The 14,352-nt window shown below is 36.9% G+C and overlaps 1 protein-coding gene across 1 annotated transcript in view; it reads right to left on the reverse strand.

Annotated features, from left to right (window-relative positions):
• The window catches only part of LOC106473443, a 48,001-nt gene extending 37,891 nt beyond the window's left edge, over positions 1 to 10,110 (reverse strand). The window contains exon 1 of the mRNA XM_022401882.1: positions 10,039 to 10,110. The gene's annotated coding sequence lies outside the window, so the exon portion shown is untranslated. The remainder of the gene's footprint in view (positions 1 to 10,038) is intronic.
• Between the last annotated feature and the right edge of the window lie 4,242 nt (positions 10,111 to 14,352).

Below are 14,352 nucleotides of genomic sequence, written 5' to 3' on the forward strand. Positions count from 1 at the left end.
ATGCAGATCAACGGATGTAGCAACACTTACTGGAGTCTGGCCTTTGTTGTTCCTAAATGTCATTTTATCAAAGTTAACTACACACTTACTCGGTATTAAATAGTCCAATCCTAATATGCATTGGTCTTCAATGTCAGCCAAGTATACTTTGTGTCTGTCCTTTATGCTCATGAGCTCAATAGTTACCCACTCCTGTCCACATAACCTTGCACAATGTCCTGTCACACCACAGAGCTTCTGTATGGCTTCTGGTACTCATTTGTAATCTAACATCTTGATACTCACAAGGGTTTTCTGAGATGCAGAATCTATGAAAAAGTTGCACTTTTGGCCATCCAGATTTCCTGTCACGTAGACACTTTATGTACTTGCCATTTGACACTTAGCTGTAAGGATTTTCACAATGGGGGTTGGTGGGCGTCCCACTATTGGGTTCACGAAGCTGACTTTTTGGTAGTATTCTTTTTACACTGGCTCCTCACATGTCCTTGCTCTCCACAGTTCCAACAACCTTTCTGGGTAGCAGCCTGTCCTACCTTGGCATCTTTCCTGTGTTGAAGTTGCCAGGCTTTGAGCTCTCTTGTGCTCAGGTTTGTTACAGTGCCAGCAAAGTCTCTCAAACTTCTCTGAGAGCTGTTCTTTTCTGGCCTTGAATCCTGATGACTGTACCAACCTTGGTACCTCTGTGCTGGACTTAATGTAGGATTCGAATTCAAGATCTCTGGCCATTGCATCCTGCATAGTAGAGGAGTGTGCTTGCTTCACTTGTCTCTTTAGTTGTGGACTGTCCAAGGCATCTACAAACTGATCCCTCAGCAACAGCTTGAGGACATCGGGTGGTGCAGCTGGGTAGGCCTTGTGTGGCATACTTTCCAAATCCTGTGCCACCTCTTGCAAGCTCTACCCTTTAGCACGAACTCTCGTCCTTAACCTAGCCCTGTAGACTTCAGACTGATTTTGAGTTCCATAACTGAGTTCTAGAGCAGCTACCAGTGGTCTATAGCTGTGCCTGTCATCTGCTGACAACTGTCCAAGTATTTCCAGTGGTTGTCCCTTCAGGCTCGTTGCCGGGTACACTGCTTTCTACTCCTCTATCCATCCATTCATTCATTTGTGCCAGGAGCTCAAATTGTGCTCTATATGCTTCCCATGGTGCCTTCCCATCGAATTCCTGTGGCTTCTTTCGTACTAGATCACCCCTATTGCTGACACTCATATCTGGAATGTGACTTCTAACGGGACTGAAGATGTCTGCATTAAGGTTTAGCTGCAGGGTCTGGAAGGGGCTTCCTGTTGTCTGGGGCCGATTATGTCCATGGTTAAAATATTCTCCCTGTGAAAAAGACAGTAGTTCGAAATTTACTAATGAATTACTAGATTTGAAATTTACTAATCTTTTCCATTTGTGTATGCTGGCTTTCTCTCAACTGTTGGATACTTTCTTCCTGTTTCTTTTCTTGTTCCAGTTGCCACTGGTGCTTGTTTTCTTGCCACTGTTGTTGTCTTTCTTCTTGTTTATTTTCTCGTTCTTCTTGTTTCATTTCTTGTTCTTCTTGATTCTTTCTTTCTCCTCCAACCACTACTGTAGTCTCTTTTCCTGTTTTTCTTGTTTCTTTTGCTGTTCTTGTATTGCTGCCATCAAATCTGCTGAGTCGTAGTTTGATTTGCCACTTCTCGTTTCCATCTTTTTTTTTGGCCCACTCTCCGACACCAATTTGTTATATATCTGCTTGTTTGTAAATTTCTGGTATAAATTCTTTCAAAGGGCAATAAGATTTAAGTATAAATAGACGTATAATGTTAGGAGTTTATAACTATTTCGGATAAACAAATGTAGTTTCATGTTACAATTTGAAGTTATTGTAGAAAAAACAAAGGGATAATTTAGATTTAATTTGATTTTTTTTTTGGTGGGTACGAGGTCAATCAAATTTACCAACCTTTTTACAGAGTTAGTGTAGAGAAAATAACAGATAAAATACAAAGTTTTACTACAAAACTGTTTGAAATGTATTTAGGAGATTTTAGAGTTTACGTAAATGACATTTAAGATCTTTGAGATGAAGAAAAGTATTTTTAATCTTAACATGAAAATCATTTTGCACTTGGACTGGTAAAAAAAAAACAACACTCGATATATTCACAGACAAATCTTTAGTAAAAATACTTAGAAAACTGATTCTTTGTGTACAAATGACTTGTGATGTTTACTAAATGTCTGCTAAATTTTGTGAAGATATACACACTGTATTAAAAGTTATAGTACTAAAACTGTATACAAGTAAAAATGGTCACGTGATCGGTCCTTCGATCTAGTCCATATTGAGAGAGTTCGAAACTGGCTCAATGCTAAATGTGCAGTGCATGCGAGAAATGATATATCAAACTGAAACGTTACGGCACTTTCATTGTGTTGTTGGAGGTCTCGAAGACAATATACAAGAGAAAGGAATCATTCGCATGTTATGCTAATGAAAGAGGAAAGTGATTCGCAACTGGGGTTGTTTTTATTCGCAAATCGCGATGCGAACCCGGATATTTTGTCCCCTGAGGTGAGGGATGTGGTATACCCAGAAGAAACCCTGCATGATGATGGGGATACTGGCATTATCCGGTTCATCAACACTATTCAACTTCACCGTAATCGTGTGTGTGTGATTAAGAAAATAACCAAGTTGTGTATTAGGCTAAAGTTAAAGGCATGAAAGGCAGCTCAACCTAGTTTTGTGAAAAGTAGAATAAAGAACTGGAATATTACTGTGCGTGTTTTTTAATTCTTATTTTACTGTAAACCCACATCAGGTCAGTTAAGACTATTGTGATTTCAAATAAGCAACCTTACTGTAAAGCCCTACCTACTTTGAGACTTGTATACAGTGACATGTGCAGGGGGATCACCCCCCACCTTCCTGCACTCGTGCCCCAAAAGTTTCTTTCTTCTCTGTCATAAAAATTGTCAACAACTACCAAGAGATACACCCGATTCCACACCTTGCTTGCTGCGAGTTATGACGAAAGAAACAAGGATTTCAGCTTTAAAAAAATGGAACAGTCTTGTAGGGTCAATACAGAAAAAGCAAAAGAAAAATCTAATACCCTATCAAGTGTTAATACTCAAAAATTCACGGTATAATTTTAGGTCATAAGTTTATAACACCACATGAATAGGAGTAAAAGGTGATCTGTATGATTTTATGTATTTTTTACCAGAGTCAACCCACAATCCCCGTAAATTTCCTTTAACCCATTACCTAAAAAAGTACCTGTCCTTTTAATGTCCCCAGCACATTTCAGAGTCTTTTGGTATGCAAGCATAGTAGATAGTAATGTTTCTACATTTACCTGTATTTATAACTACTAACAGAAAAAGTCAGAGTGCTTATATGATAAGTATCATGTGGCCTGCAAAATTCAAAAATATTGTTACGTCTCCGTTCGTTACTTAATTTTCCGTATAATTTCTTTCCGAAGAAACTTTAGCGATACAAGTCCTTTCTTAAATAAAACTGGTTTATTCTTTCTAAATACAACTTTGCAATACACTTAATTTCCACAGTCACGCTATAACAAACGCTTAAATTCACAACGAACGTCTCACGCGCTCGACTCAACAATACGTCTCTGTCCGCAGTTCAATTACCCATTACATTGTTGCCGTCAGTTCTTACCGGTTTATATATATATATATATATATACACAAGACTACCGCATACCTAGTAGGCTCTCGAGATTTCAGGAAGGGACGTGAACGTTCGAGAAGCGCATGACGTGTTACTAGCGTTACGTGACCTCCGCTGTCGTAACAATATCATCTTTTCACAGATTAGTTTTACTAAACTATAGAACTTGGAACTAACTACCTACTGAACACTTCTAATCCCTAGTAGCCTATTAAAGAAAAATCTAACAAAAAACATTTCTGTAATTTACTCTGTATTAAAAACGTAAAACACGAACGAAATAATCAATTTTTATAGACATATTCCAAATTCTGTAATATTTCTTTCGTCTTAAAATGAAAAATAAATGGGGCATCATATTCCCGCTAAAAAGCTTGTAATATTTCTCAATTAGAAAAAAAGCACTTAACTGTGGTCTGCTTGCCGTCTTAAAAAGACATTACGTAGTGGCTATAATTTTTTGATCTTATTAGTTGGTTATGTTTCGGAGATGAACTATATATCATACTCCTCTTAACCTTTGACATGTCACATGTAGTTCATATGATACAAGGACTGATAATAATCACTTGTATCGGTCACGCATGAAATTCTTCGTTAACGCTTCAAAACACGCGACACTACAGATTTCTTATGGAGGTTCGAAACCTTATTGTCGTTCATCTTACTCCTCCGCCATGCAAGATGGTTTATAAACGGTCTTATTATTTGAGAATCGCTCAAGTAAATCAATTATTTTTGTACAACTTGTGGTACACAATATTTTACCGCATGTATGAAAAATTATCTTTTAACTGAAAAAAAGAAAAAAAGAAATTAAGTTTCGAACCACCTCTACCGGCAAAAACCGAGTGTACGTGAAGAAACTTCATGGCGTGTAATTAGACTTTACAGTACTGTTGACGTGTGTAATGATGGGCGTTTCTTACTATTGACATACATGACAAGGTATAACAACATATAAAAATGCAGGTTAAGTAACAATACGTTAGCATGTTATCAATGCGTTACCATCAAGTAACAGATTACACACGAGAATGGATTGATGTAACAAGTTGGCGTCACAACGGCACAGATGGTTGTTTTAGCACGAGGTTGCATAATAGGTTACCCGAGCTATGCCTCCTGCAGGGATCGAACCCCGAAATCAGGCGATGTAAGCCCCAGAAGGTCCATTACAGCACGAAACTGTTTTCCGCTGTACAAACTTTGGGGAATATAAAGTTCACTTTACAACGTAACGAAAATGTAAGGATACAAGCTGTGCTATAACCACGTACTACAACCACGACAATGCAACAACGTGCACATACGATCTTTAAAAAAATCCGTTATCAACGACATTATATAAAGCAGTCAAATCGGTCAAATACATATTAGTCGACGACTAAATAAAACGTGTAGTCAAGAAATTAACTGATGTGAGTAAACTAATGAGTAAAAACTGGTTATTGTCGAAAAATTTGGCGAACTGCTAATCGGTCCAATACCTATGGATGTCAATCGAAACGTAGAGTTCGTTGATTTATTGTTATGCGAAACTAAATATTTTATTTATAACACCCACCTGGTGTTGCTGTTTTTGTTAAGCCATAGATATTTTCATGTTACATCACAGAATTTTCAGAGAACATAGCGGGTGTATTAACACTTTCTTGTTCACACATTAATGTACTGATCTTCACTCCGAGAAAAATTACACCACCAGGTTAAAGTTTTAACTTTAACTATGGTTTTATTTTGACTAGCACGAAATGAAAATGAATCTTCATTTCATAAAACGTTTGAAAGTTAACAGTTAAATGATTTTGGTTAACGAAACATATCATCGGACAGATTTACTATATTATTTAAAAGTTAAAAGATCATTTGGACTGCTAATTCACTCCTAAAATATTAGATTTTTGTCGTATTCTCAAGTACATTTAGGTAAGGACAATAACCGTAATAACTGGGAGAACACCAGAATTAAACTGTCTAAATTAGTGTGAAGTAACCTTTACATATAGAAACAGGATATATGTTCGACTCGGACAAGTGACGAATGCACAGGACGCATTGAAAACATAACTGGAGTCTGGAGAGAGTCCTGATCAAGAGAAAATAAAGTTATAATCTGGGCTAAGAGAGTAAATTGCAACCCACATCATGTGGCCACCCCACAAGTTATAACAGGAAAGCCACAGCCTACAGTATTCTAGAACTTCTGAATTCCGAGTCTAGGTCTATTCTTTTAATTTAGCTAAATACTTATAGGTTTTTATATATATATATTTTATATTTTTAAACTAAGTTGTTTCTATTGTTAGGGATAATATAATTATTTTTCTACATCTTTGACATAAACAAGGCTAGTAAGTATATTTGTTTTATATTATCTATAACAAACAAATAAATTATTCAGACCGTATAGAATAACAGATGTTATTCAGAGTGATATATAAGACACCAAAGCTACATCCAGATGAAATTTCATGCATTACAGAACATGTAACAATTGTCAAACCAGATACATTAAACCACTTCTTAAATAGTCCAAATTTACATCCGATACCATATTTATATGATTACTACAAGTTTCTTAACTTTTGACCCATGTAGTCCAACATGTGGGTTTTCCGCTGATGATGTGGCCAGTCATAACTATCATGTTTTACAATTTAGAAGCTGTAAATTGCAATCGTCATATCTCATCGTATGCTACACCTTGTTTAAGTTTTACGTCCGATCCCTGCCACCGAGGCAAGTGAATGAGAGATCCTGTATCACAAATTAACTCAGATTCTGACTTTTGGTCACTGATTTTGCCAGTACTCCCTTTACCCTACAGAGTTTAACTGAATTTTTCTAATCTTGTTGAAAACTAAGTTTAATAGCAAATGTGATACTCACTTGCGTGAGTGTATTGAGGTGGTTACACCGAATGATTTTTGTATTGGTGTATTTAAGAATAAGGTAGTTACATGGGTATATTGAGATGGTTACTTGTAGATTTACCTACGGATGTTTTTGCTAATATTTTAAGGTTATTTTTGAAACATTTGGTAACACTTTAGATATTATTTATTTGACCAATACAAATTAGAAAACTTTCAACCTTTACCACACTTTTCACTCAACTATTACGTTTGATTTTAAATTGTGAACTTTAGTGATTATTTTCAAAATAGATAAGTCTGTTACGGTAAACCTAAGGAGTCTCTGCAAGATCACATTAACCTTCACTCGGTTTCAAGTAAAAGTCTGTTAAGGTAAACCTAAGGAGTCTCTGCAAGATCACATTAACCTTCACTCGGTTTAATTAAGTAAAAGTCTGTTACGGTAGACCTAAGGAGACGCTGTAAGATTACATTAACCTTCACTCGGTTCAATTAAGTAAAAGTCTGTTAAGGTAAACCTAAGGAGACGCTGTAAGATTACATTAACCTTCACTCGGTTCAATTAAGTAAAAGTCTGTTAAGGTAAACCTAAGGAGACGCTGTAAGATTACATTAACCTTCACTCGGTTTAATTAAGTAAAAGTCTGTTAGGTAAACCTAAGGAGACGCTGCAAGATCACATTAACCTTCACTCGGTTTAATTAAGTAAAAGTGTTATGGTAAACCTAAGGAGACGCTGTAAGATTACATTAACCTTCACTCGGTTTAATTAAGTAAAAGTGTTACGATAAACCCAAGGAGACGCTGTAAGATTACATTAGCCTTCACTCGGTTTAATTAAGTAAAAGCCTATTACGGTAAACCTAAGGAGACGCTGTAAGATTACATTAACCTTCACTCGGTTTAATTAAGTAAAAGTGTTATGGTAAACCTAAGGAGACGCTGCAAGATCACATTAACCCTCACTCGGTTTAATTAAGAAAAGTCTGTTACGATAAACCCAAGGAGACGCTGTAAGATTACATTAGCCTTCACTTGGTTCAATTAAAAAAAAAATCCCATCTTCATTCATGCAATGGAACATTTCGTCATCATGAGGGTCAACCATAAAAAAATTAAAAGCCTCCGTTTTTGCAGAGTGAGGAAAATGTAAACAAACGTCAACTTAAAAACAATATTTTATTAACCAAAACCATCAATAAACAACTTCATTTGTAATTTACTGTAATCTCGCTACCATGATAGTTTGGTATATTTATAACGTCATCTGAAGACCGACATGTTTGTGTTCCTTTTAGCCTAGTTTTTAGTTATATTTGTATTTGGAAGTGTGATTCTGCTTTGATCAGTCTAAATGTACTCCAATACAGTTTGAAAATAAATGTTTTATTCTCTCCCGAGATTGTTACACAGTTGAATAAGCAACGAACAACTAAGTGGTTTTATTCGTTTACTATGTCGTCATACTTTCTGACCTCCTAAATTGCTATATTTCTTATTCATGGGCCAGGTGTGGCCTAGCTGTAAACGTACTCGTAATGTGAATCAGAGGGCTTTTGGTTCGTTGCCACGAAAACGTGCTTTGCATTCTGGGGCCGTGGGTGTGCTATAAGAATGACAGTCAAATTCCTCTATTCGATCAAACAAGATTAGCTAAAACGTTTGCTGCGAGTGTTTTTTACTAGTTGTTTCCCCTCTAGTTTAAAACTAGGGATGTGAAACAAGTAAGTTTTATCTCAACAACATTTACATACGTCCATTTTATTTTTGAACTTCTCTCACAATGTAAAACAACTTGAAATGTTGCATAGTATAAATGATAAACAAATTTTTAGAGTAGTGGTTGGTCCCAAAAATGAGAATCCAAGGGGTTTTGAGAGCTCTTAGAATTAACTAAAGTAATTTATTTTAAAATTTATATTAACATTTAGGAATCCGTTCAAACGTATACTCTAACTTTAGATTTTGGAAAATTTTAATCTGAGGCCCCCCAAAGGGTCGTTGGGGGCTCTCATGACTGAATCCATGAATTTACATAAAAACTGATATGTACACGTTCGTGATCGTTCAAAGTATCTATGTTGAACGTTGGAGCCCTCAAATCTGGGGGTGGGTGGGGGAGAATATTAAGAAAGTTTTAGGCGTTTGACGACTGCCTGCACGGAGTTACAAGAAAATTGGCAAGGACATGTCAAAGCAAGAATAATCTATTTTTAGATTCTGAAAACTATCAGTTTCGTCCTCTATGATGGAGATCGATGGGTTCTTGGGATCTCAAGATGTGGTAACTGACAAGAACGCGTAAATTGGCATCGATTTGTATTTTGTCTAGTTATCGCTTTCTGTGAATTTACTTTTGCTACTAAGTAACAGAAACCCAAATAATTAGCAACAGTGACGGTTTATATATCGTAAAAGGCCTATAAGCTATTTAGTCATTTCACTGACGTATATGCACAATAACAAGTACATCCGGGTTATTTTACTCGCGCACACTATCACTCTCATCCACGTCCATATCTCCTCAAATTTAATCTCAACCAAGCAGATTAATCTGAGAGGACCATCTTTTAACAATTAAGATCGGAAGCTAAACCAGGTGTAAGGAGAGAAAAGGCTTGGAATTATTTCCCCACATATACATTCTGTTAGGTTAAACCAAGATGTTTGGTAGTTCCCGCTTTCATTCCATGTATGTCAAGTAAATGCTACTCCTTTGTGCAAGTTAAAGTGACTAACTGTTCTGTGGTCAAGTCAAGCCACATTATTTACTTATGACACTACTAAGGTAGGAAAAAGCCGTTTATTTGGGTGTTAATAATACTACACTTATCCTTATATCCATAAAAAATACATGGTGATCCAGAAATTCTCATGCATATGTCTTTACACGCCTGAACCTTAAACATAAAATATTATTAGTATCATGGCCTGAGTCAGCTAACTTATGATTTGTTAATCTGTTCCATACTTTAAGTAAGACTACACAAAGAAAGTCAAGAGCACCTACCGCCAACTCTTGTCTCACCCAACAAGGGGATTTAGCAACCATTATTACAGTCTACCCACAGCTCCAAAGTGTGGAGAGCGATTTTGGGGCAATGAGATGCCAAACCATGAACCCTCGGATTCTCAGTCTGATCACGCTAGCTATTAGGATACCATCCGCCCCTAAACTGTGGATCAGTGTACAATTCTTCATTTAATTTACGATATGACCACGTTCTAAGTTTCTCTTTTTACTTAACCTTAATGCTGAAATAACTGAAGATAGGTTAAACGGCTAAGCATTTATTTAACGTTTTGCAGGCTTAAAAGTTAAGGAAGCGGGGGGGGGGGGGTGTTTGTTAAAATAAAAACCTGACAAATTAACTAGTGAAAGGGCCAACACTTACCCTAACTACTGGAACTGCCAACACTTACCCTAACTACTGGAACTGCCAACACTTACCCTAACTACTGGAACTGCCAACACTTACCTTCTTTTTGTTTCGGTAGTCCGAAAAGTCAATGTCTGGTGCAACGAACAAGTAGCCGAATCTCGAAACGCTCCTAGTGGCCTGGTGGAGAATTAGATAAATATGATAATGAGTTTTAAACTACACTAGACCAGAATCCTGTACACCAAGTACATCAGTATATTATTCCTTATAAAATAATTACAAAATATTTTAAACATTAACTGATTTGGTTTTTAAACTATCATTTTAGACGGGTGATGGTTGGGAGTTATACTAGTTAGTTTAGATAAGTTGGTTGGGATTTTATACTAGTATAATTTGTCTACTGTGAAAGTAATTAGTGCTTTACTACTTTATTTCGTTTTTCTTTTACTCTGGAGAGCAGTTACCTTCCCACAACTGTCTGCAGGGAGTGAAGGGTGATATACATGTGGGTTTACTTTGGAGAGCAATCACTTTCCCACAGCTGTCTACAGGCCTTGAAGGCTGACATAGATGTGGGTTTACTTTGGAGAGCAGTCACCTTCCCACAACTGTCTACAGGCCTTGAAGGCTGACATAGATGTGGGTTTACTTTGGAGAGCAGCCACCTTCCCACAACTGTCTACAGGCAGTGAAGGGTGATATAGATGTGGGTTTACTTTGGAGAGCAATCACTTTCCCACAACTGTCTACAGGCAGTGAAAGGTGATATAGATGTGGGTTTACTTTGGAGAGCAGCCACCTTCTCACAAGTGTCTACAGGCAGTGAAGGGTGATATAGACGTGGGTTTACTTTGGAGAGCAATCACTTTCCCACAACTGTCTAGAGGCAGTGAAGGGTGATATAGATGTGGGTTTACTTAAAAGAGCAGTCACCTTCCCACCACTGAAGGCTGACATAGATGTGGGTCGTTGTGGGCTTGAGCACCCACATCTCGCTCTCCCAATTTCTACTTCTTTTGATTATTTTATTTTTATTTGTTTGAACTTCTTCATGCGAGACTGGCAAACTGAGGTTAAGACTGATAAACGGTGTATCCCCATTTCAAAGTGGGCCCTACTTCCGTAGTCATTATGGAAACCCACAGCACGTTTTATAACCCATGTTATAGCCTTTACCCTAGGAATCCTCTTGATTTGTGCAGTGTCTTTGATTTAATTTTTGTTCATTTATCACAGGCTTAGATTTGCTGTTTTTAATATAGTCCATCCTTTATTCTACACACACACACACACACACGCTACTAACTTAACTTAACCTATGGATGTTCCCCTATACTAAGTCTTAATTTCCCTGTCCATTTCTTTACTCCTGTCGATTTTTAAAAATTTTCCCATGGTTTCTTTTGACTCTCCTTGCATTTAGAAAATCGTGTATATTATATTATGTTTCAAACACAAAAGCGGATCTTCTCTATTGAAGACAGAACAAAGAAATTTATTTCCGTCTAGCCTGGACAAAGATCAGACAGTAAATTAGCCGACAGCCTGTAGATTAAATAACGGTATTAATTGCAGACTACAGAGCATGACAGAAAGGATTAAACTCTAATAACACAAGATACTTCCGTCGCAGGAAAGGACAAAGTCTCGAGTATCTTAGGTATATATATTACCTTTCATCTGGAACTCATGCATTCACTGTTCATCCCTTAAAGGCCATTCATTATACATATACAATGCGACAATATGCGTATAGCATGATAGAAGAAGGTCCCGCCTTAAACAAAATATTCCTAAGAGTGAATTGACCCGTGTTAATTGTCGGGATCACGTGTCATTACAAAGTCAAATTGTGTTTTTACCGAGTACATATTGGGACGTCACTTTACCTCAATTATTGGAAACGTCAAAGAATGACTTCTTATTTGTCTATAAAATTGATTGACACGTTTTTTTTTTTCTATGAATAACTTGATGTATGTAATTCGGGGAACTTTCAATATCCTTATCAATATTCGTGATTAACACTGAAAGTTTAAATGTAAATTATTTTCTCGCATTCCTTTTTAATTTGCTAATTACAATTTCAACTGAGAGGTGTTTAAAATAACATTTCAAGTCTCTTTTGTCTAATAAAAGCCATTGCTCACGAGGTCTTTCGTTTAATACCAGAACTCCATTAATGTGTCCTTGTAATGCTGAATTTTTGGTACATCTATGAAATGCAATGGTGTCTAAACCTGGAGAGAAATAATCTAGACCTAACATTCCACAATACAGTTGGTGTGATGTAATTTATTTATAAACGATGTGTTATTTTAGTATCGATAAGCTATATCCGAGTTCGAGATTATTTATAGCGTGTAGCCACCAAGAACTAGATATTTAGCGGTCAACTCTATCAGTCTACTCCTCTAGCGGTCAACTCTATCAGTCTACTCCTCTAGCGGTCAACTCTATCAGTCTAATCCTCTAGCGGTCAACTCTATCAGTCTAATCCTCTAGCGGTCAACTCTATCAGTCTAATCCTCTAGCGGTCAACTCTATCAGTCTAATCCTCTAGCGGTCAACTACCAGTCTAATCCTCTAGTGGTCAACTACCAGTCTAATCCTCTAGTGGTCAACCATCAGTCTAATCCTCTAGTGGTCAACCATCAGTCTAATCCTCTAGTGGTCAACCATCAGTCTAATCCTCTAGTGGTCAACTATCAGTCTAATCCTCTAGATATAATCATGCCAAATTTCACAGTAGTACTGTCCTTCAATACTGTCCATTCGACTTGTGTTATAAGTAAATAAAGATTACTTTTCACTTTGTTATATTTTGTTTTGTTTTTTTAACTCGGGCTTTGTTGTCGAATATTTGCAGTCAAGGAATATCTGCACTAGCTGTACCTAGTTTTAAACTGATAGATTTGAGGGAATACGTAATTAACAGCCCCCGCCGTCAACCCTTTCAGACCGAATAGAGAAATTTAACTGAACACGAACCCAAAGAGCAGGTTTTTTGTTTTCTTTTCGTTGATAACGGGACGCGAACACTTGAAGTTTCAGATCCATAGTCCGGCTCGCTAACCTTTAGGTCACGTTCAACTCCGTAAATAAGAAATTCAGTTTTAACTGTGTGTAGCATTTCCTGTTATTCCTTTTTTTGTGTGTTGAATCAGTGCTCCTCAGAACAGCATAAAGTGAAAAACAGCGTAACGTGATGAAGATACAGCTCAAAGTCCAATATAAGAGGTTTATGTAAATCACTTCCGTAATCGATGAAAAATATAAACACTTCCATATATTTTAGCTGTGACCTAATATTATGTTCATCTCATAAAAGACAAACCTAGATCACCTCTGAGGAATGGAGGGGAAGCAGAATTTCTGTGAACACTATTACATTTGACTTGTTTCAATGATCATTATATTAAACTTAGATCAATTTCAGCTTTTTAATTTCCCGAGTGGAAAACCTGGCTACGCCACTGATGGGGGTGGTTAAAGGTTACGTATACACTTAAGTTTCAAAACTTGGCTTTATTGTAATGTTTGGAGATGGCTTGAATGGGTAATGAAGAAAAAGTTTAATATAACTTTAACATAACAGCAAATGTACAACGTTTCGACACGGTTTTGTCAAAGTTTTTCTTCATTACCCATTCAAGCCGTCTCCAAGCATTATTAGTCTCAAAGTGCGTTCCTCGTCATCGAATTTGGCTTTATTGTATTGGGTCACTTGATGTTTAACCACAAAAAACAATCGCATGTCGTCCTATAAAGATAAAGCATGACAACTTCACTAGTGTAAGTCATTATGACAACTTAATGAAAGCTAAGATACCCCAAAAGGCCTAATAGTTGTGATAAAAGTCAACACAAATTCTAGCACTGTGAGAAGGGCCGCCTTCTGACTAGTGGTTTTAAGAGACAAAAATTAAGATTGTGTTAAATTTCGTGCAAAGCTACACAAGAACCATCTGCGCTAACTGTCCCTGGTTTTTAAATCATACACTAGAGGGCTTGGGCTATCCCTGTACACCGAATAGTAGGATTTGACCGTCACTCTTAAAACAAACTCACACCGCAAAAGTGGGGAATGTAGTTATTATTATTATTATTTTTCTTGGGCAAAATAGGGAACTTCAGAACCACAATCGAGCACGTAAACCACAGGGATATGCTCGGTCCGACAAGATTCATGGGGGTGTGTGGGGGAGAGGAGCCGTTAATTACTATCACACGTATCGTTTTCCGAAAGAAAACAAAACTAACAAATAATGCTAACACACTTAACATTTTCCCAACAAATAAATAAAAAAGCAACAGTCAGTGAGACCTTTTCATTCAGGATAACGTTTTTTTATTTCTTTTTTATCAAATACATATTGTTACGTCTCTAGTCGTTTGTTAATTTCC

The sequence above is a fragment of the Limulus polyphemus genome, unplaced genomic scaffold (assembly GCF_000517525.1).
Source record: "Limulus polyphemus unplaced genomic scaffold, Limulus_polyphemus-2.1.2 Scaffold6178, whole genome shotgun sequence".
NCBI classification, from domain to species: Eukaryota; Metazoa; Arthropoda; class Merostomata; order Xiphosura; family Limulidae; genus Limulus; species Limulus polyphemus.